At 39.4% G+C, this 21,010-nt stretch overlaps 1 protein-coding gene across 11 annotated transcripts in view; it reads left to right on the plus strand.

Moving 5' to 3' along the window:
* The first annotated feature begins 11,629 nt into the window (after positions 1 to 11,629).
* Positions 11,630 to 21,010, plus strand: part of Mbnl1 (muscleblind like splicing regulator 1) — a 184,446-nt gene continuing 175,065 nt past the window's right edge. For 3 of the 11 annotated variants that reach the window (XM_048793996.1, XM_048793988.1, XM_048794000.1), the window contains exon 1: positions 11,639 to 11,759. The gene's annotated coding sequence lies outside the window, so the exon portion shown is untranslated. Of the gene's footprint in view, positions 11,760 to 21,010 lie in introns of all 11 variants that reach the window. The other 8 variants (XM_048793991.1, XM_048794003.1, XM_048793994.1 and 5 more) reach the window with 5 other exon arrangements.

Genomic DNA, 21,010 nt, shown 5'->3' on the forward strand with positions numbered 1-21,010 from the left:
GCCTGTGCAGATTTACAGCAAATATTGTGTGTGTGTGTGTGTGTGTGTGTGTGTGAACAACAAAAGCTACGGCAGATAAAAATGCTTTGAACATAGAGTAATCAACATAGGCATAGGAACTTGGCTTGTTAAAAGATTTAAGTCAGTAGTTCTAAACTTATGAGTCATAGTTTTTACAAATGTTCTGTAAGTCATATCCAAAGGATTAAGTAGAATGAATATATATCTTCTGTAAGAATATGTGCTACTGTTCAAATGTTTGAAAGTGTTGTTTTTTGTTTGCTTGTTTTCATTGCTAGGGATTTGAACCCAGAGTCTTGAGCATGCTAGGCAAACACTCCTCACTGAGCTACTCCCCCAGCCCACAAGTAAGAACTTTCAAGTGTTATCAAGTTTCTAGTAGCTTTGTTATTATATATTTTCCAGTCTGGGAATAATAAAAAATAAAAAAGGCAATTATATATTATTCTGTTATATTTTATATAATCTCATGTTTAAAAGTGATTTAGATACAAGATAGATATAGAAATCTAGAAGGAGAAACAACCAAATTGAATAGTAATAATCCCCAACTGACTGCAAAGGAGAGTGAATGATCTTTCTTGTCCTCTTTACCATTTTCCCGTATTTTCCAAGCTCTTGTGATGATTGCATATTACTTGTACAACTCTCACCTACCAAAAATTTACAGATGTACTGTTTGTATCTATATACTTATATGAATATGTGTGTGTGTCCCCCCAAAAAATATATTTCCAGGAAGCCAATGTGTTTTGTGTCCTGACACTCAAGAAATCTTGTAAACCAACCTGATTTAGTCAAGAATGCAGAATGAACATTCCGTCTCCCTAGGGTCTGCCAAAGTTTTGAGCTTTGACATTTTTGTGAATTTTCAGTCACTGGGAAACATAAGTGACTTCACTTGAAGCCTTTTAAAAGCTGTGTAACTGCTGGTAATTGGCTTCTGGGAAAAAGAGAATGCATTAAGGCCCAATTTCTAAATGTTTTACAACAAAATGGCATGTTGTAAAGCTATCCAGTGTGACCACCAAAAGCTGTTGGTAGTGGCCAGATGGATTTCTGCACTTGCCATTGACCCTCAGGATTTACCTTCTGATACTGTGATTAGGTCTTTGACTAAAACAGCTGCCTCCACAACACAGAGGTCAGTACCCCTAAGGAGCAGCACTTCTCTTTTTGATGTTTACCGTTCCACAAACTATGAGCCCCTGCATTTCTAAATATGGATCTCATCACAACCCCACACAAACAAAATAAAGGCAAGTGAAGAAGCCCATGTGTGACTGTTTAAGAGCGTCTCACACCGAGAGCACCACTGTTCTTAGGAACTCGTGTTCCAAGGCAGCCACTGTGTCCCCAGTGCCTCTGCTTGGCTGTGGCCACTACATTGCCTTCTCCAGGGCTGGGGTGGCCACTCCCCAGGCACTTCCCTCTGGGGACGTTTTTCCTGACCTGACCCCATTCTGAAACATGTTCCTGTGTTGTAGAGGTTGTATGCTGTTGAAAGAGAACATATCCTTTCTTTGTTTTGATATAGAAATAACAAACATAGCCCTCACCCAGTGGGCAGAAAGAAAACAAATTTCACCAGCTACAAAAAACGTTTCTGCTCACAGAATTTGAAATGTTCTTGCAGAAAAGGGTGTTTCTTACAAAACTGTTTTGGTGAGCATAATTCATTTGTTAAGACAATACTAAGACTCTTATAATTTATATAATTGTTGATTAAAATTGCAATGAATGTTCTTGAATGCAAAGTGTTATATCTTTAAATGACTTTACATTTTTAAAAATAGAAAATAAAGTATGAATCAAAAAATTTAATCAAGAAGTTATTTAAATATGCTAGATTAAACTTTATAACAATTTTAAGTTATATTTTATTTTATGTTAATTATCCAAGAAGATTAGAAAGATAATTATTTGTGTTTTATAATTCACTGGTTCCATTAGACAAATATAATTTTTTGAAGACCTAATGGGAAGAAATTGAAACACTTTATGAAAAATAAAGCATGTTTTCCTCCTTTGAAGCTAGCAGAGATAGTATATTTTCTTGATTCTAAGACTTATTTTGTCCTATTTGAATAGGTCTCAAATAAGAATTGGTCTTTTTGGTTTTTTGTGCAACGTATATTTGACTCCAAGTGTCCACATATCTGGTGACCTAGAAGCAGAAATCAGAATTCCAACACCACTTAATACCACCAGGGTATAACAAGCTTCGTCACAGGCAAAGAACGAATCGACATTGTTGGGAGAGAATCCTGCTCCACACGAGAGTGCTGGGCTGTCACACCTGGGCACAGGTGCCACACAGCTGAGTGCCACAGTGCAGGCTGATTATGCGAGAGTCCCTGGGCTCCATCCTCAGCACCCAAACCAGAACAACACAGAGTGACTTCTTTCTCCGGCTGTCACACTCTGAATGGGTGATTCTGCCCCTAGAACACCTGATGTATGTCCTTAACTCCGTCAAGAGGATTCTAGAAAATACATCACTAACTTGAGGGAGAAATCAGAAAAACTGTGAGGATGATAGAGCTGCCAGATTGTTTTTATCGAAACTTTTTCTTGCATCATTTTCCTGTTTAAAAATATCAAATATCTCCTCTTTGTAAGGCCATGACATTTTCCTACTGGCTCGATTTCTGCTAGGTCGTTGGCTGCTCACTCTGAACCCTAAGATATACAGTTTAGGGCTGAACCATCTAAAGTTATTGAGCACTTAAAATATGACTAGTGAGATTGAAGATTGGATTTTTAATTGTGTTCAGTTTTAAGCAATTTATGCTTACATTGAAAAGTGGAACCATTATCATTTTCTATATTGCTGCATATTGAAATGGTTACATTCTTACATATTGGGTTAAATGCAATTTTATTCAAATTAATTTCACCTGTTTCTCTTTAATGTTGTAAGTAGAATTTTTTAAAATAATGTATGTAATTAGCATTATATTTCTACTAGAAAATGCCAGTTTATATACAATTAAAAAGTCTTGCTTTTCTTGATATTTTACACTTCAAATAAAACATGCCCCCTCCTCCAGAGCATCCTATCTGATATAAAAGACTCTTTGGGTTGTGCATGATAGAAATATAATTCAGAGAGATTTCAGGGAAAAAAAAACAAAACAACAACACAAGAATGTATTAGTGAAGTAAATTAAAGAGAAACAGGGTTTCAGGCCCAGCCGGAGTCTGTCCCTTTCTCCCTCTTGCTCTTTCTCACATCTGGTTTCTTCTCTATTGGTCTCTTTCTTTCGATGTCTCTCTCATCTGTGGTCTCTCCTAGTTTCAGCTTACATAATTCTTATTTTGTTTTGTTTGGGGTACTGGGGATTAAATCCAGGGACACTTAACCACTGAGCTGTGTCCCCAGCCCTTTTTATATTTTATTTAGAGACAGGTCTCACTAAGTTGCTCAAGGCCTCCGTAAGTTACTGAGGCTGGCATTGAACTTGCCATCCTCCTGCCTCAGCTCCTGAGTTACTGAGATTACAGGTGTGGGCCACCATGCCCAGCCCAGTTTACATGATTATTTTTTATTTTTTTATTTTTTTTTTAGATTCACTTGATTCTTAAAGCAAGTTGATCCTAGCAAAAACAGAGCTTAAAATTTCCAGAAATTTTGGAGTATAAATCTTATCCTAGAAGTATGTCTCCCTGAGATTTGACTTATATGCTCATCTCAGAATCAATCACTGTGGCAAAGGTCAAGCATTTAATTTACAGGCCAGACACTGGTCACATGCTTACACTAGCGTTGGTGTAAGAGAGAGATCAATGCCACTCACGTTACACGGGCTGATACCAAAGAAGGCCAGTTCCTCAGGGAAAAGCCATGGAACCTGTCACTGCAAGAAAGAGAACTGGTAATGGGTACAGATGTACAAAGAGCCTGATCGCCCACACGATAAGGGTTTTGTTTTTTACAACTTTTGTTTGGTTGGTTGATTTGGTTTTCTGTGCTGAGCACTTAGCCAGAGCATTCCCCATGCGGAGCATGTACTCTACCATTGAGCTAACCCCAGTCCTTTTTATTTTTTGTATTGTTTCTTCTTCAGAGGACATTTTTGAAAACATCACTTATTGCAAGACTCCTCAGTCATCTTCCCGAGCCTCTTTCTCTCTGGCTTTGTCTGTTGTGCTCCTTCACCATCCCTTACCAGCCCTCCCAGTTTATGCACCACAAATATCATAGCACGTGTAGCTGCATGAATGTGCACCTCTCTCTGGCTGCCATAACTCCGCAAACTGGAGTCCTCTAACCTGGGACATCTATAGATTTGCAGGTTCTCTGCAACTTCACCTTCTAATATATCAGTTTCACACTAACATGCGCCCCTCCGTTGCGTGGCAGGACTGATACAAACTTGAGTGGGGTCTTCTTGAGGTGGTACATTTTAAAGTAACAATTTCAGGTGATTTAATGAAGGAACCATGTTAGCGGTTAGGTATGAGGTTTCCCTCCCTGGGTGAAACTATTGGGTTATGAGAGCCTTAATTTAATTAGTGTGTTGATGCACTTGAACGTGTTAACCGCAGGGTAATGTAGGCAGGTAGCTGTGGCTGGAGGAGGTGGGTCCCTGGGAGTGTACCTTTGGGGTTTATATTTTGTTCCTAGTGTGAAGAGCTCTCTCTCTCTGCTTCCTGACTTGCCATGTCCTGAGTTGCTTTTCTCCTCCACATTCTTCCATCATGATGTTCTGCCTCATCTTGGGTCCAGAGCAATGAAGTTGGCCATCTGTGGACTGAGACATCTGAAACTGTGAGTGCCAAATAAATTTTTCCTCCTCTAAAATTGTTCTTGTCAGGTTTTGTGGTCACAGTGGTGAAAAAGCTGACTTAAATAAATTATTTAGTGGTGTTGGCATGATGAGGAGTCAATGAGGTCTGATACACCCAGAGGCTAGCAAAGGTAGCAAGCCATTACCTCTCCTAGCCCTGAGAGGCAAAGAGGAGCCATTTTGCAGGAACCTACTGACAGCCCAAGCTGAGGAAGAGGAGAAGACAAAAGGACAGCAGCTGAAGGCAGGGAACAGCCACTTGCAAACCCTGGCCCTAATGGGAAGAAGCAGAAGTAAGTACTCCAGATTCTCTCTTCTCCATCCAGTGATGGTGCCCCCATTGGCCAAAGTCAGCCAGCAGGTCAGCAGGTCAGCACAGAGGTCAACTTCTTAACCAAAGCATAGGGCTAGAAGGACAGGGAAAGCAATGCACAGTCCAGCTGATTTTGTATTCCCAGCTCTTCCTAAGCTTCTTTCAGAGAGTAGGTAAAAAATCTCAAATGGATGAATGATTCCCCACAAATCTTCTCTCTTCTGATTCTTTGAATTCATTTTTCTTAATAAGCACAACAGATATAATTATAGAACTATTTGTGGTTTAATTTGTAGAATTTTGTAAAGTTTTCAAATATCTAGATTCACAAAGTAAAAGAATTTTTTTTGGTTTGATCGTGTGTCTCGAATTAGATTTTGAAATTGTCAACACCACTCTTATGCCCTTGACCTGGGTGGGTAGCCAGTGAGTACTCAGAGCACCCATAAGGTGGCTATTCTCATCTCCCTTTAGAAATACGGAGACTGAAAGTCCGAGATATTTGAGAATGATCAGACAATGACTTTGTCTTCCATTCTCTAAATTCACAGAGACAAAACAATAGCATATGAATGTTAAAATATTAATGCTAGTTCTTCAATAAGTTAAAAATAAAACCAGTGAAACAGAAGTACTTTTTTTTTTACCACTGAGCTATGCAGATAGCAATTGAAATATTACTACTTTAGTAGTTTTAAAGTGGCTATGATAATATACCTTGGGAAAGAAATAGTGCTAAAGCCATGGTATATTTATTTTATTTTAACTGAAAACTTTTTCCAGAGACATATGCACATTGCTTAATGCTTTCCAGGGATAAGTTCATACAGGTTCAGTATTGCTTATCTGCAACGCTCAGGCCAGAAGTCTTTCAGATTTCAGATTTCTTGGTATTTTGGAATATTTACATGTACATAATGAGATATCTTGGGAACGGGACCCAAATTTAATCTTGGAATCTGTTTATGTTTCATATACACCTTATATACATAGCATGAAGATAACATTATACAATATATTGACTGTCACCTGAGGTCAGGTGTGGAATTTTCTACTTGTGACATTGCTTCAGTGCCCAAAATGTTTCCCATTATGGAGCACTTCAGATTTTGAATTTGTGTGGTATAGATACTCAACTTGTCACAGAGCAGGAGGAGGGGCAGGGGAGAAGGACGAAGGTGACAAAGAAGAAGCCTGAGGGATTGGGGGTTGTTATGGTAAGTGCAGAGAAAATATGGAAGCTGTATAAAGGTTTTCCAGTCTACATGATTTTTTAACATCTTTGTGGGGTTTTTCATGTGTTTTAAATTTGTTTTAATTAGTTACACATGACAGTACAATGACCTTGACATATCATACATTTGAATCAGGTGGGATATAATTTCTCATTTTTCTGAGTATACAAGTTGCAAAATCACATTGGTCATGCAGTCACATGTTTATACAGTAATAATAATGTCTGTAACATCTTTGGAAGGGTAATTTGAAAGTTCTAAGTGTGAATAACAGCAATTACTACATTATTGCCTTATTGAAATAGTGGCCAATTTTTATTCAAAAACAAGGCATTTAGTTGTATTAGACATATTAATCTTACATTATTTTTAACACAATGTAAGATGTATTCTTCATACATGTTATAAAACTTCCGAAAAATGTTTTAGTATATTTTTGCAAGAATGTGTTGCTTGGCATGTAGAAGAAATTAACATTTTATTGACTAACCAGGTTTGTTCCCAATTCTAATGATAACTTAGAAGCGATGAGCACCACAAAAGGTTTAGGTTGTGGTCCCAGAAAGCCCTGTCTCACTAAAAGAAACCAGGTTCCTTTAGACAAATGGCTGATTTGGGGCCTAGGGCAGGAAATACACAAAATTATCCCAGTTATCTTGTGCCAGAAAGCAAGGATATTAAAAAAAATATTAGGGTCATCTCAAAAGGTTACAGCAGCCAGCGGAGAGGGCCTAAAGTGGATTCTGGGAAGACTAGATCATCATCCAAACAGAGTGTTCATGACACAGGGAGACGGAGAACCTCACCTCAGCAATCAAGCTGTCCAGGGAGCACACATCCACGGTGAATGAACAGGCAAGTCATCAAACAGGAACAGGAAGGAAGGACACAGCATGAGAATATACTCAGTCTCTGTTTTAATCAGGAAATGCAAATGTAAATATTAAGATGACATTTTCTTACCCATCAGACCGGCAAATTTTTAAAGGTTTCTCGACACAAGTATCGACTATTGGCAACAGTGTGGGAAAATAGGAAATATTCGAAGTTCAAGCCAGTAAAACATTTTTGACTGAGCAAGTCAGTCAGGACAAGTAACATTTTAAGTGTCTAGACTCTCCTTTGCTCTGGTGTTGACTGGCCATATTGGTTTTTTTTTTTTTTCCCTGAGAGAGAGAGAATTTTTTAAATATTTATTTTTTAGTTTTCAGCGGACACAACATCTTAGTTTGTATGTGGTGCTGAGGATCGAACCCAGGCCGCACGCATGCCAGGCGAGCACGCTACCGCTTGAGCCACATCCCCAGCCCAACCATATTGTTTTTAATTTGCAAAAAGTAACACAGATTCAATCAATAGGGGAATTTTGTAAGTATATGAAATAGCTCAAATGAATGTTTTGGGAATATCGTCAAGTTATAAGTTAAGGAAAAGATACATAGTGTGGTGCTATTTACATTGAAATCCCATAAATATCAAATTCTGGATGAATAGATATGTAATTTCACAGGAAATAGGTCTTCAAAGATACACACCAAACTGATAACACTGCTTACCTCAGGAGAGGAAACCACCTCAGAGGGAATTAGGATGGACTTTGGGTTTCTCTTTATTTTTCATACTATAAATTCTAAGTAAGTATCCTTTGTTTTGTAATCTTCTAATAACCCTCTTAGGAGAAAAAGGAAGGCCCCCTTTACAAGTGAGGATACACGGAAAAAATAATGGCTGGTGTTCCCCAAGGTTAAGTAAACAGTTGAGTTGAAAAACGAACTCAGGCTGATCGTAGGGCCTTCATGCAAACTCTCCCCAGATCACAAAGAAAAATGATTTTTTATTGTACTGATCAGAATGTCTCCAGGGAGATATCTGGGTGTAAAAGGACACTTTAGCAGCCATTAGTATTTGCCATCTGAATGCATATTGAGGTGACTGTGGTAAGCAGGCAGGCTCAGACAGAGTCTGCAGAGCAGCAGCCTCCCGAACACACACTGTTGCAGACTTCTGTGAGAGGAGGTCAGAGGGTGAGGGCGGAGGCCAGGCTGAGACCCAGAGCACCACCAGGTGGAGGAGGGGTTCTGAAGTGGGCCTGGGCTGCCGCATCACCTACGAGGGCTTTGAGTGGCACTTTGGGTAACAAGGACATCTTTGGTGACCTCAGCAAGAGTCCTGATGAATAGGAAGGAGCAGAAAGCCCAGGAGGAAGGAGTGTGAGCAAACAAGGTGGACTTGGCAGCCTGGTGGTCCCTCCAGATGGCCAGGTCCATTTGTGGGTGTCTACCCAAAAGAACTGGAAGCAGAGATGCAAGCGGGTCTCTCTCCATTGGAGTCTACAGCAGCACCAATCATAGTCGCCAAAAGATGGGAACGACCCAAAGGTTCACCAATGGAGGGGCAGAAACATAACGTATGGCAAACATGCAGTAGCATGCTATTCGGCCTTGGAAAGAGGGACATGCAGACACGTGCTAGGTCCTTCATGAACCAGTTCCCAAGTCACATGGTCGATCCTAAGTGGACTAAGGCAGACACAAGAGGACAAGTGTTAGAGTCTGTAAACAAGTCAAGATGGCGCCTGGCATTTTCCCAGAGGGAGTGGTTTGTGAAGTAACGCCAGCAAGCCATTAAGTGTGGAGATTCCTTATTGGTTGACTGCTGTATCTAGTTTATGTTAATTAAGATAAGCTGTGTGGAATGTATATATACCCCTCCTGTCCTACAATAAACAGGGCTCCCACTCCTGCTGTATCAATGTACACAAGTTGTTCATCACCCCCCGGTTATTTTGCTGCAGCCGGACTGCGGCATACAAGTGTCACCATTCCCTTACACAGGGTCCCTGGGGTCTTCAGATTCACAGAGACAGAAAGTAGAACAGTGGTTGCCAGGGTGGAGGGGGTGGGAAAGGACAAGTGATTCCTTAATGAGCACTGAGTTTTAGTCTAAAGGATGAGAAGGTTCTGGAGGTGGGCAGTGCTGGTGATTGCCCAGTGACACCAACATACACTTAGAAACGGTTCACATGACCCATGTTCTATGATATACTTTCTACCACACCTACAAAACCACAGTGTTGACAACTTCCCTAAAAAGTTCAGAAGAAGGGAAAGAAAGTAGTATGGTTGTCAGTCAAGGAGAACTTTTTAAGGGGGAGGAACATCAACATCACTGGGAAGTGGTCATCAGGGAAGCAGAGTTGCACACCTACCCTTCAGGTAAGAGGGACACACACTCTGACTCACATACTGAACTAGCACATTAAAATTACGGTTGCCCCCCTTATCCACAGGGAATGTGTTACAAGACCCCCCAGATGGAGGCATGGGAGTGCATAGTAACACACCTTACGTGATAAGGTTTTTCCTATTTTGTTCTAAAACATTGTTCTAAAATATACATCTTAACCCCAGCATAGGATTTTTTTTTCTATCTGTATGAAATCAAGACCTTCACAGGTTCCCTTTGAAGAAGGGCTTTCTCGCTTTTCTTTGGCATATTTGCACTCGCAGCATCACTGTCCTTGCATTTGGGGGCCGTTATTGAGTACAACAAAGATTACTTGAACCCAGGCACTGGAGCACTGTGCCAGTGGGTGTGACAACTGCAGTGACTACCAAGTGACTAACGGAGGGTAGTGCATCCAATGTGGGCATCTGGACAAAGGGACAATTCATGCTGTGGTTGGTACAGAGCAGAAGGGCCTGAGATTTCATCATGTCTGTCCAAATGGGATGCAGTGTTAAACTGATGAATTATTTCTCCAGTTTTTACTTAGTATTTCCTGGCTGTGGTTGACTACTTGTAACTGAAACCTCAGAAAGGAAAGCCACGTATAAGGAGGTCCCAGAGCACCCACAGACACTGAGGACTACACTTCCTGAAGTGGGACTGGGTCTTTGCGGTCAGAAGAGCCTAGTGTTTCATGATACTCACATGCAGTGATATTTAAATTTTATCTCAACACACAGAATCTAAGTCATCTTCATTCCATCAATAACTTTTTCTTCCAGTATTTTCCTACAATTACCTCTCTAAAGAATTCAAATAAAATTTGATATTTATGACACTTGGGGATTTTGTTTTTTGTTGTTCTTACTTGTATTTTTGTTTTGTTTTGTTTTGTTTTGGGCGTATTATTATGTGGTGGTTTTCTTAGTTTGGTGTATTTCTTTTTACTTCCAATTAATTCACATTAAATTTGAGGTTAGGTGAAATAAAAAATATTCCCATTTCTAATCACTCCCTACTCTGTTGCCTCTTTGGAAATATTATTAAATAAAAAGCAAAGAATATGATACTCTGAGAGCCACTAGTTCCTAAAGTCTTGCAGTGTGTGGAGGTTTGCATAATTACTGTCATTCTTGCAATCCCCCCTCCCACTTCCCCATTGAGCAAGGGAGGGTTGGAAGAACTGCCATCAGTTTGCCACCCATGGCTTTTATTATCGGGTAACCTAGGCATGGGAGAAATGTGTACCTATATGTATATTTAGACAGACAGATATCCTTTTATATGAAGTTGACCACAGCATTTTCTTTGATCAACTGTCTCTGTTCCTTTTCAACCAACCATTGTCCCTATGGTCCTTTAAATATTTCCATTTACTTCTCCAACTTGGAAGAAAATTAACCAGTTATACGCTCAGCATTGCAAGATCTGCACCTGTTTTTCACTCTTGTGGCTTGAATTATGAGAGATCGTGGATAAGCAACAGTTTCAGTTTTGCAATGCTTTATCTGTATGTAACAGGCAAGTATGCATGAGAAAGGAAGTTAAGACTTATAGGTAAAAACACCACTACCCAAATTCCAGGAAAATGTCCACTTACTGCTCTTGAACTTGGATTCTCTGTCTCTTTCTCTCTCTCAGATGCTTACAGTCAGATTATCATTTAGGTTATACTGCAGAGACTTTAAATTAACTACATATAAAAGTAAGTGTATGCCCCATATATTACTTTCACAGTTTTCTTCTACATACAGTTTTTCTTCCTTTTTTTATAATTATCATTAGCCACATAGAAGATGTTTCCTTATGTAAGTGAGCCTACTTAATCAAGTATAGATTTTAAGAACTTAACTTTTCTAAAATATGCTTAACAGATAAATATGTTTATACATTAATTATTTATGCATAGATGCATAGATTATAGCATGTTTCCATGATTCCGAGTGTAAACTTTGTGAATAATTCACCATTTCCCATAGAATTTATAAAGCATAATGACTCTGGTGTTTCACAACTTCCTCTTTTGGTGCACTAGCCTTCTGCAGAGGAAAAAAAAAAGTCACGTGACTAGAGAAGAGAGCTGGGTAGAGAAACAGATCTCCTTGAAGAGCAGGGAGTTCAACTCACCAGTGGAGCAGCTTGACGAGCAGCTGTAGATAAGACAAAGAGGTAAGAAGAAAGCGACGTTGTTCATATTTTAGGATTTGGGTTGCTATTTATATGCCAAAAATGTAAATGCTGAACAGATTATAAAATAGATTTGTAGACCTGATATTTCACTCAAGCGAGTAGTAAATATTTAAAATAAAAGACTTGCATAAATATACGGTTTCAACTTCACTCGCAACCTTCTAAAAAGCCAGGAAATTTAAAAAATTATCATTGCTCTCCAACTTATATTACCTGCAAAGTAAAGCGTTCTCTTTCTTGTGTGTGAAGAAACTTTTGGATGAACAAAGAGAACTTTGCTTCCTCCCCTACCATCTGTTTATTCCTACCATTTCTAAATTCTCTCACATGGATCTCTTGTTCATTTTGAAAAACCATTTAGTTGAGCCTTTTGGAAAAAAAATACATTTGTTTTTACCCACTGCGAAAATAGATTGAATTATTTTGAATGTAACATTCCAGTGCTATTTGTTATATCATCATATGATGACACTTAAAGTAATTTGTGATGATAGCATGATTTTAAAGTCTAAATAAGTAAATCTGACTTTCAAAATGGTTTTCCTAATAAGATTAATTGGTAGTTATAATACTTAAAATTGGAGTAAGAACTAAAACAAAGATCATTTGAAGTGATGGTTGGTGACCAACATAGGCTGAGGCTGATCTTGTTAGTAAGTCTCCGGATAATCTAGGTCCTGTAGGACCCTTGCTCCTTGCTGGTGTGCAGGTCCAGGACAATAGCAGCTCAGATCAACTCTACTTTATATAATTGTCTGCAAGGTACAGCAATTTTTAAATCTTCCTTTTAAAAGCTGTTGGTTTCTTTATACTTCAGTGAAGACATTACCGATATTTCATTGAATACAGCTTTAAGAAAAATGCAGATTTAAGTGAACAATTTCTGTCATGTTGTGTGGAAGCAGGGAAGTTCGTCTGAGCACTCTGTCATTGAAACATTTTGAGGTGAACACTATACATTGCCTGTGTGAGATTTGCCGAAGTAAATACCCCAAGTAATGTTTCAGAATGCTCACTTGATTTGGTTTGCTTTTTGAATTCGACTAAAATCATGACTTTCTTGAAGAAAGTTCTTATCCCTTCAATAAATGGATTTATCTTTTATAAAATTCTGTAAAATTTGTGAAATATGTCATAGAACCAATAGAACCACCGACCTGTTGGTTTATTACATTACCTGGTACCCACTTTTGTAAAAAATTTATTTTCATGTAATATGCTATAACAATAGTTGGTGTCTCTTTATCGCAGGGAAAAGGAAAGCAGGTTGGTAGTATTATAAATTCAGGAAATGAATTAAGGACACAACTTTGACATTTTGGGCTAGATCAGAATTTTAAAATTAAGACGATCTTTTGAGAAATCCATTAAAATTGTGCATCTTTGTCTTTAGGTGCCACATACTAATTAAGCACTAATTCCATTAGCACTTATGTTAATTTAATACCAATTTAACACCATCTCTTTTTTTCAAACAATTGTGGTTTTGAATGGACACAGTTTTGCGTATGTGATATTTTGACATGGTGGACTGTTGAGCGTTACGGGGAAGTGACAGTGAGTGCATGTCGCTCTCTCTGGGGGATAAGCAGCCCTGAGAAAATGGAGCCGAAGGAAATGGCCAATGAAGGCCAGAGCAGCCCAAGAAAATGCTGTCCTTCTGGAAGGACAGATTTGTGGTAATTCTTGTTAAGGTCTGAATGAACAGCCCAGTCTTAGCTTGTTGAAAATGAGTTTAGAATTTGTTCTCTCCTTGTGAAAATTCTATTTTCTAGAAGAAAAAACAGAGTGCTCGTTTGGCCGAGCTTCCAGGACACACAGGGGTGACTGAGGGGAACTTCTTGTCGCGATTAGCATTGCATTTTTTTTCTCACATGCTGTTATTTTTAAAAAGCAGTTAGAATCTGCCGCGGAATCCAAAAATTTTAAGTGAAATTAGACACATTGTGAATAATTCATTGCTCAAAAACTAATTTTGACTTTTGAACTACAGAGACGTATTTTACTACGGTTCATTAGAGTATATTCATGCGACAATTATTCAGGACAGATATTTTCCTTGAGTCTTATAAAACTTGGAACCAGACAGCTGCTCAATGGCATGGTGAAGCCTGGGGTCTGACCTAATGAAACATGGCTGATCTAGCGACCTGTGGGCCATCTCGCAGGTGGTCTGTGTGACTGGAGAAAGCCAAGTGGCCTCCACTCTCCCTGTTGATGGGTGTGTCCTCCTGCTTCCCAGAAGGACCTCCCAGTCTCCCTCTAGAAGAATCTGACCAGCTTACAGAGAGCACTCTCCCACCCTGACATATAGGCAAATATATTATTTTCCAAACAATGATTTCACTTAGGAACAACCATGCCATTTGTTTTTGACATAAATGACAAGACTTCCAAAAGAACATTGAAACATTTATTTTTTACTTAGTTGTTTTGTTTTTTTCTTCTTTCCATCATTTTCCATTTTGCACCAATAAAGAGAAGGAAGTCAGTTGCCTTGAAAGAAAATTTATGGTTTGCGTACGAGCTAAGAATGTTCTGATTGCAAAACCAAAACTCTTCTAAATCTAGATAATATATGTCTTTTGGCCTTTTAGAAACAATTTTGTGTCTTCTATCTCTATAGAACTTCCATTTGTTTTTAACGAATGTGACTTCCAAATAAGTGTCACACTTAACATTTTCACATCTACTATACTAGAAATATGTACTAATAAGCAGGAAAATTACTGTGTTCACAAAATAACTGCTATAAGAGCAAATGTGACCTGTTATGATAGAGTGTGCATCTCATTTCATACACGAAGCAATTTGTGCAAATATGAAAGATAAAGGAAGCCATTTTGTATTTCTAAACATTTCTACTTAAAAAAAAATAAATGAAATGCAGTCTGACTTATACATCTGCACTGTAAAAAATTTAAACATTTAAAAACACTGCTAATTTTTTAATCTTTAAAATACAAATTATTTGTTGAGAATTGTTATGTTTCCATCACTTTCTTGACAACATTAATGTTTTTTAGTATTTTTTATGAACTAAAATTTGGCACTTAGATTTAATGTTTTCAAGATTATTTCCAGTTTTATTTTTTTGCCATTGTATATGTATGCCAAAAATATTACATTTTATTTAATAATACTTTATTTAATATTTGTTATATTTGACATCATTGAGATAAATACCAGATTTGTGTTTTTAAATCAAAATTCAAGGAAAAATGAATTAAAATCATTAGCTGGCAGTGGAATAATGGAAAACAGATCATAAATCAAGTGAGCCTAAAGGTGTTGCTCCATGCACACCTAGGAATTATTTTGCTTTAAACATATCTTATTATAAGCCTTTAGGTATTTTTTTAGTAGTAGTAGTTACCACATTCTCAATATTATTCTCACCTTGGAAACAAATACGTAGTAATATGATTTTGAAAAACATCACCACAGTTTGTTCTGATTCTGGAAAATATAAATAAAACTAGTAGAATTTTAAAAATATATCTTCATTCATTTTATTTTCACTTGCACAAGAAAAGAACTTATGTAGTTGTGTTGTGTCTATTCTTTGTCATGGTGAATAGATCTGACTTAGAGGAGTCGCAGAAGTCCTCGCCATGAAATTAAGTTGTTTTCTGAGCAAATAAAATCCTATGTGTGTGGTGGCAAGTTTTTTTAAAAATGCTCACCAGAAACTCTTATTAATTATTCAAAATATTTTTATTTTGGAATAATTTCAAGCTCAAAACGTTTCTAGGAAAAAAAATTATAATGAATACCTTTCTGTCCTTGATTAGATTTGTTTGATCCCATTATTTTCCCACATTTGATTTCTAATTGGCTCTTACTCTTTTTTTTTATCCATTTCTATGATTTTTTTCCCTGAACCACTGAGTGCATGTTATGCATAGTATGGCCTTTAATTCTGTGCATTCCTCAGAGTAGAGATTTTCTTACGTCCCAGTGGCACGTAAGTGGCTGCCTCATAAATTTGCAACAATGCATTTCTTTTATCTAATATTTGTCCGTTTCCGAGTTTTGTTGCTTGTCTAATAATATTCTTAATAGCAATTTCTCCCCAGTATATCATCCTGTCTAGAATCAGCTATCACTTTAAGTTGCCATCTCTCTTTTAAAAAAATTAATAGACAAATAAAATTGCATGTATTTCCTGTGTATATTATATTGTTTTGAGACACATATATTGTGGAATTTGAGCTAATTAACATATGCTTTACCCCATCTACTTGCGTTTTGCGATGACAACACTGAAAATCTTTCTTAGCATTTTTCAAGAATTCCATACATTGTTATTAACCATAGTGATGATATGGTACCATAGATCTCTTGAACTGTCACGTCCCTTTATGCTCTTTTAATGTGGGACATTTTTATATCATGTCTTTGTCTCTTATGAAATTGAAGATTTTAAAGAACACCAATACTGTTTAATTTACTTTTTAAATTTCAATTTATTTTTAATGGTACATAAAACAGAAAACCTGTATACATGTATGGGCCACCCTGTGATGTTATATACATAGTATAATGTTCAAATCAGGGTGAATGCATTTATTTCTTCAAATGTTTATCATTTCTTTATGGTGCCAACATCCTATCTTGCTGCTCTTGAAATATACAGTGCAGTACTGTTACCTGAGGTATTTTGCCACTTAATAGCATGTTTCTCGTTTTGTGTTTGTCAATTCCTCATGATTTTATTGCAATTCTGCATTTCCGACTAGAGCACTGCACAGGTGACGTGGCCTCTCTTGCTGACACCCATGGAGGCCCATGGTACCCACCTGTCCCACTTGGTGACATGGCCTCTCAGGATGACACCTATAGAGGTACCTGGTGCTCACTGTCCCACCTGGTGAGGGGACTGTCATGCTGAAAACTTGGAGGCCCATGGTGCTCACTGGTCCCACCTGGCGAGGGGGCTCTTTGCTGCTGAAGGCTCCATTGAATTCTGGCGGGCAGTGATGACTCCTCACCAACTCCCGGGGATTTAGCATCCACAGTCACAGACCTTCCCATCTGGGGCAGTCTTTTCTATAAAGATTACAAAATTATGATTATTCAACTTATCACTCGTCGGCGTTAACACCCGTCTTTTCCATTCTGCTGTAAACACAAGAACTTCTTCTCTGATGTTTATTGAATGATATGGATTTTGTGTTTCCCTATGTTCTTGTATGAACTGCTGAACTCCCAGGTTTTCAACAGTTCTCTACTGCCTTAATTATGTGATATCATGTTGTCCACAGTTAACCACAGGAGCTCCGTCGTTCTGTCTGTGTCCTGGTGATGTCTCCATCCCAGGAGTGAGCACCTTCTCCACCTGCCCCTGCGCTGGAAGCCTTCACCGTCATTTCTGTATTAGAGAGTGGCCTTAGGTACCCAAGTCAGGTGGTGTTTCAATCAGCTTCTTCACTGCTCTGACTAAAAGACCTCACAAGAATATTTTAAATGAGGAAAAGTTTATTTGGGGGTTCACAGTTTCAGAGGTCTCAGTCCACGAACAGCAGGCTCCATTCCTCAAGGCAGAACATCAAGGTGGAAGAGTGTGGTAAAGGCAAGCGGCTCACATGACGATCAGGCAGAAGAGAGACTCCACTCACCAGACACAAATATATATACCCCAAAGCTACGCCCCCATTGTCCACACCCCACCTGCCTCCAGTCACCACCTGGTTAATCCCATCAGGGTATTAATTCACTAATTGGGTTAAGGCTCTCACAACCCAATCATTTGTCCTCTGAACCCTCTTGCACTGTCCCACACATGAGCTTTTGGGGGACACCTCCCACCCAAACCTGAACAGGCAGTTAAGTGTATTCCCCACCACTGGCCGCAGAAATACATTAATGCACACGCACACCAATAACATGAGCACACAATCTGCATGCCAATGATCATGCAGGCACACATGTGAGTATTCATCTACATGCAGACGTGGCTACCACACACGTGGACTCTGGGCACCCAGTGCTCACTGGTGTTTCCTCTTCAACCCGTCCTCGCAGTGTTGCTGCCTCCCACAGTCCAGGGTGCAGTCCCTGGATGCCAACAACACTGCTGTGTTTACACACCTGTCAGTTCTATGGCATGTCTAGAATTATTACAGAATTGCTTCCCTTAAATCACTGCAATAAGTAGATCTTCTGAAGCAGTGTTCAGGGTTTGTGCCCACTTCTTCCCGGGCACACCCACCTCCCAGAAATGTTTTTTTTATAAGTTGCCTGGATTCTTCCTTCCCTCTTTTCCTCCCTCCCTCCCTCCTTCCCTCCCTCTTTCTTACTTTCCACTCAAGGTGACCACAGTATTAATTTCAAATACAATTAAGTTTGGTCCAGTTCATTTCCAGCTTTGGGGCTTTTTTCCTTACAGTTTTTATTGGTTTTCTTTTATTTTTTGAGTAGATTATTTTATTTATTTATTTATTTTTAGAGACAGGGTCTCACTGAGTTGCTTAGTGCCTCACTTTTGCTGAGGCTGGCTTTGAACTCACCATCCTCCTGCCTCAGCTTCTCTAAATTTATTTTAAATATTTCTTTTCTAAGTCATGGAGACAAAGGGCTACTCACCCTAGTCATTTTTATTATTCACCATGTGGCCTAATTCAAATGTTATTGACAGAATTCACAAATACTTACTTGAGTTATCAGTCAAATTTTTGTTTTTGTATTTCAATTCTAATCGATCTACCTCGAGCCTGAAGTCTAAATATTTGATACTCGGATGTTTGATATCAAAGAATATTACTCTCTGATATTCTAAAAAGTGACAACTTCAGAAAATGAAGTAGTTATTTATGGTCACACTGATACTTGGTAAACCCTATGGATTCCAGAAGCTTTTTCTTTTTCTTTTTTTAGTTAAATGTGCAGACAGCATCCTATTTACAGAAAAACAATTATGTAAGGAAATAAGAAGAAACTGTGAATTTTTGCAATAGATAAACACTGAAAAAATTCTCTACCTTTTGTATATGATTATAGAATATCCCTGTCTCCAACAGTTCCCATATTCTGCTCCAGTAAACGGGCTATGATATTTGTGGTGGGAAGAGAAAGTGGGTCAGTCTCAAAAGATTGATTTCCAGGTTGTACACCCTCTGTCTGTGGGTCTGAATAAATCACTTTTCTATGACCAAGTGTCTCTCACCGCACAAATGACTAATAAAAAGTCAAAGGGCCTTAACTTTCCGCCACTTCTGGACTTGTAGACAACCTCTGCTCACAGGCATCTCAAATTCCACATGCCCCAAACAAAACCTCCTTTCCCACCTGTCCTGATGCTATGCGATCTTCTCTCCTCAATGAAGAGCATCACCTCACCCCAGCTGCTCAGGTGGTTTCCTCTGACTTTCCCTCTTCCGTACTCCACCTACCAGCAAGATCTTTGTATATCCAAGATACTTGCCAACGCTGAGCAGACTCTCCCCTGAGCATGGCATAGGACGCTGTGGTCTCTGTTGGTCTGTGTGTGTTGTGCTGGGATGGCACCTGGGGCTCCTGCATGCCAGGAGGCATTCCATCACCCAGCTGCATGCCCAGCCCTCATCTCTTTCCTCATTCAGCCTCCTAGGAAGCTCTTTCTCTTCCTTGCAATCTTGCCATAATCTGAGACACAAATCCCACTATGTGGCTCCCTGCTCAAGATTCTTCAATTGATTTTTATTTTAATGAGGATAAAATTCAAATTCCTCCTATGGCTGTGTCTTGCTCTCTGCCTACCTGTCCCCCTTCACAGTCTTCCCCCCACTTCTGCACTCACCAGATCCTGGCTCCACTCCTCCACTTTGCCCTCAGGGTACCCCAAGCTCATTCATGCCTCTTGGACTTTGCAAATGCTCACTCCTTCCTTCTTGGCATGCTCCTCCTACACCTTCTGTGACACAATCATTTCCTTATTCAGGTCTCTGCCCAAATGTTTCTCCTAAGAGAAGTCTCCCATGACCAACTAGATATTTACAATGTCCCTAGCCCAGTCACTATCATTAATATGGCAAAAGTTTTTTTTCTTTAGTACCAGGGATTGAAACCAGGGGTGCTCTTTTTGTTTTTATTTTGAGACAGGGTCTCACCAAGTTGCTGAGGCTGGTTTTGAACTTGCAATCCTCCTTGCCTCAACCTCCCCAGCCACTGGGATGGCAGGTGGGGCCACTGAGCCCTGCATAAAGTTGTAATCTTTATTTCTTTATTCAAGGATTTGTTGCCTGTTCTTCCTATTAAGGATGCAAGTTCCAGAAAGGCAGAGAATTGGGCTGTGTGGTCCAGGCTCATCCTCAGCTTGTACTCAGATGCACAGAGCCCAGTCTGTGCTCAATGCATAAATGATGATCAAGCCAAAGACTCCAATGTTTCTGAACCTCATATACAAATCAAATGGGCAACATGAAAGTACTCGTGTCCCAGGGCTGTACCAGAGCTGTCCCCAGGAGGCCCTGGCCACGGCAGCCCTCCCAGTGGCCATGCCACCATCAGGTGGAGACACACGGCTCATGTTGAGTGCATGGAACTGAAACCAGAAAGTGGTTGCTGGAGATGTCAAGTGGGGAAGTTCTCCGTCCCTCTGTGGGGTCTCTTTTCCCCTGAGCTAAAGAGAAACAAGTTCATGGTGGTTGCCACTAACATCTGCGAATCCCTGGGGGCAAGCCCAGCTTGCCCCACACCCTTGCCCTTCCCACCAAGAAAGACACCCAGGTGCTTTGACAGCCCAGGATCTGGGCCCTCCTGAAGCCCAATGGAGGTGCTCTGTCCCCCCAGCACTTTCCTTAGGAACCATCCGCCTGGCGGATGTCACAGCTCTGCATGCTGGTCACAGATTGAAATGAGGATCACTATTCCCATTTTACAGATTTAAGGAAAAAAGGAGAAACTCAGAGGCATAGTAGCTGGAAAACGGTCACAAGATGGATCGGGGTGCATCTGTCTCTAGGTTGGACTTTCCTTATGTAATTATGGCACCTCCACTGTTTTTTGAGAAGCAAAGCAGGCAAATCTGTGGTTTAGATACTGTTAAGAATTAATAGATTTTGGGGTTGGGGATGTGGCTCAAGCGGTAGCGTGCTCGCCTGGCATGCGCGGGGGCGCTGGGTTCGATCCTTAGCACCACATAAAAATAATAATAAAGATGTGTGTCCACTGAAAACTAAAAAATAAATATTAAAAAAATTCTCTCTCTCTCTCTCTCTCTCTCTCTCTCTCTCTCTCTCTCTCTCTCT

The sequence above is a fragment of the Marmota marmota genome, unplaced genomic scaffold (genome assembly GCF_001458135.2).
Source record: "Marmota marmota marmota unplaced genomic scaffold, marMar, whole genome shotgun sequence".
Classification (NCBI taxonomy): Eukaryota; Metazoa; Chordata; class Mammalia; order Rodentia; family Sciuridae; genus Marmota; species Marmota marmota.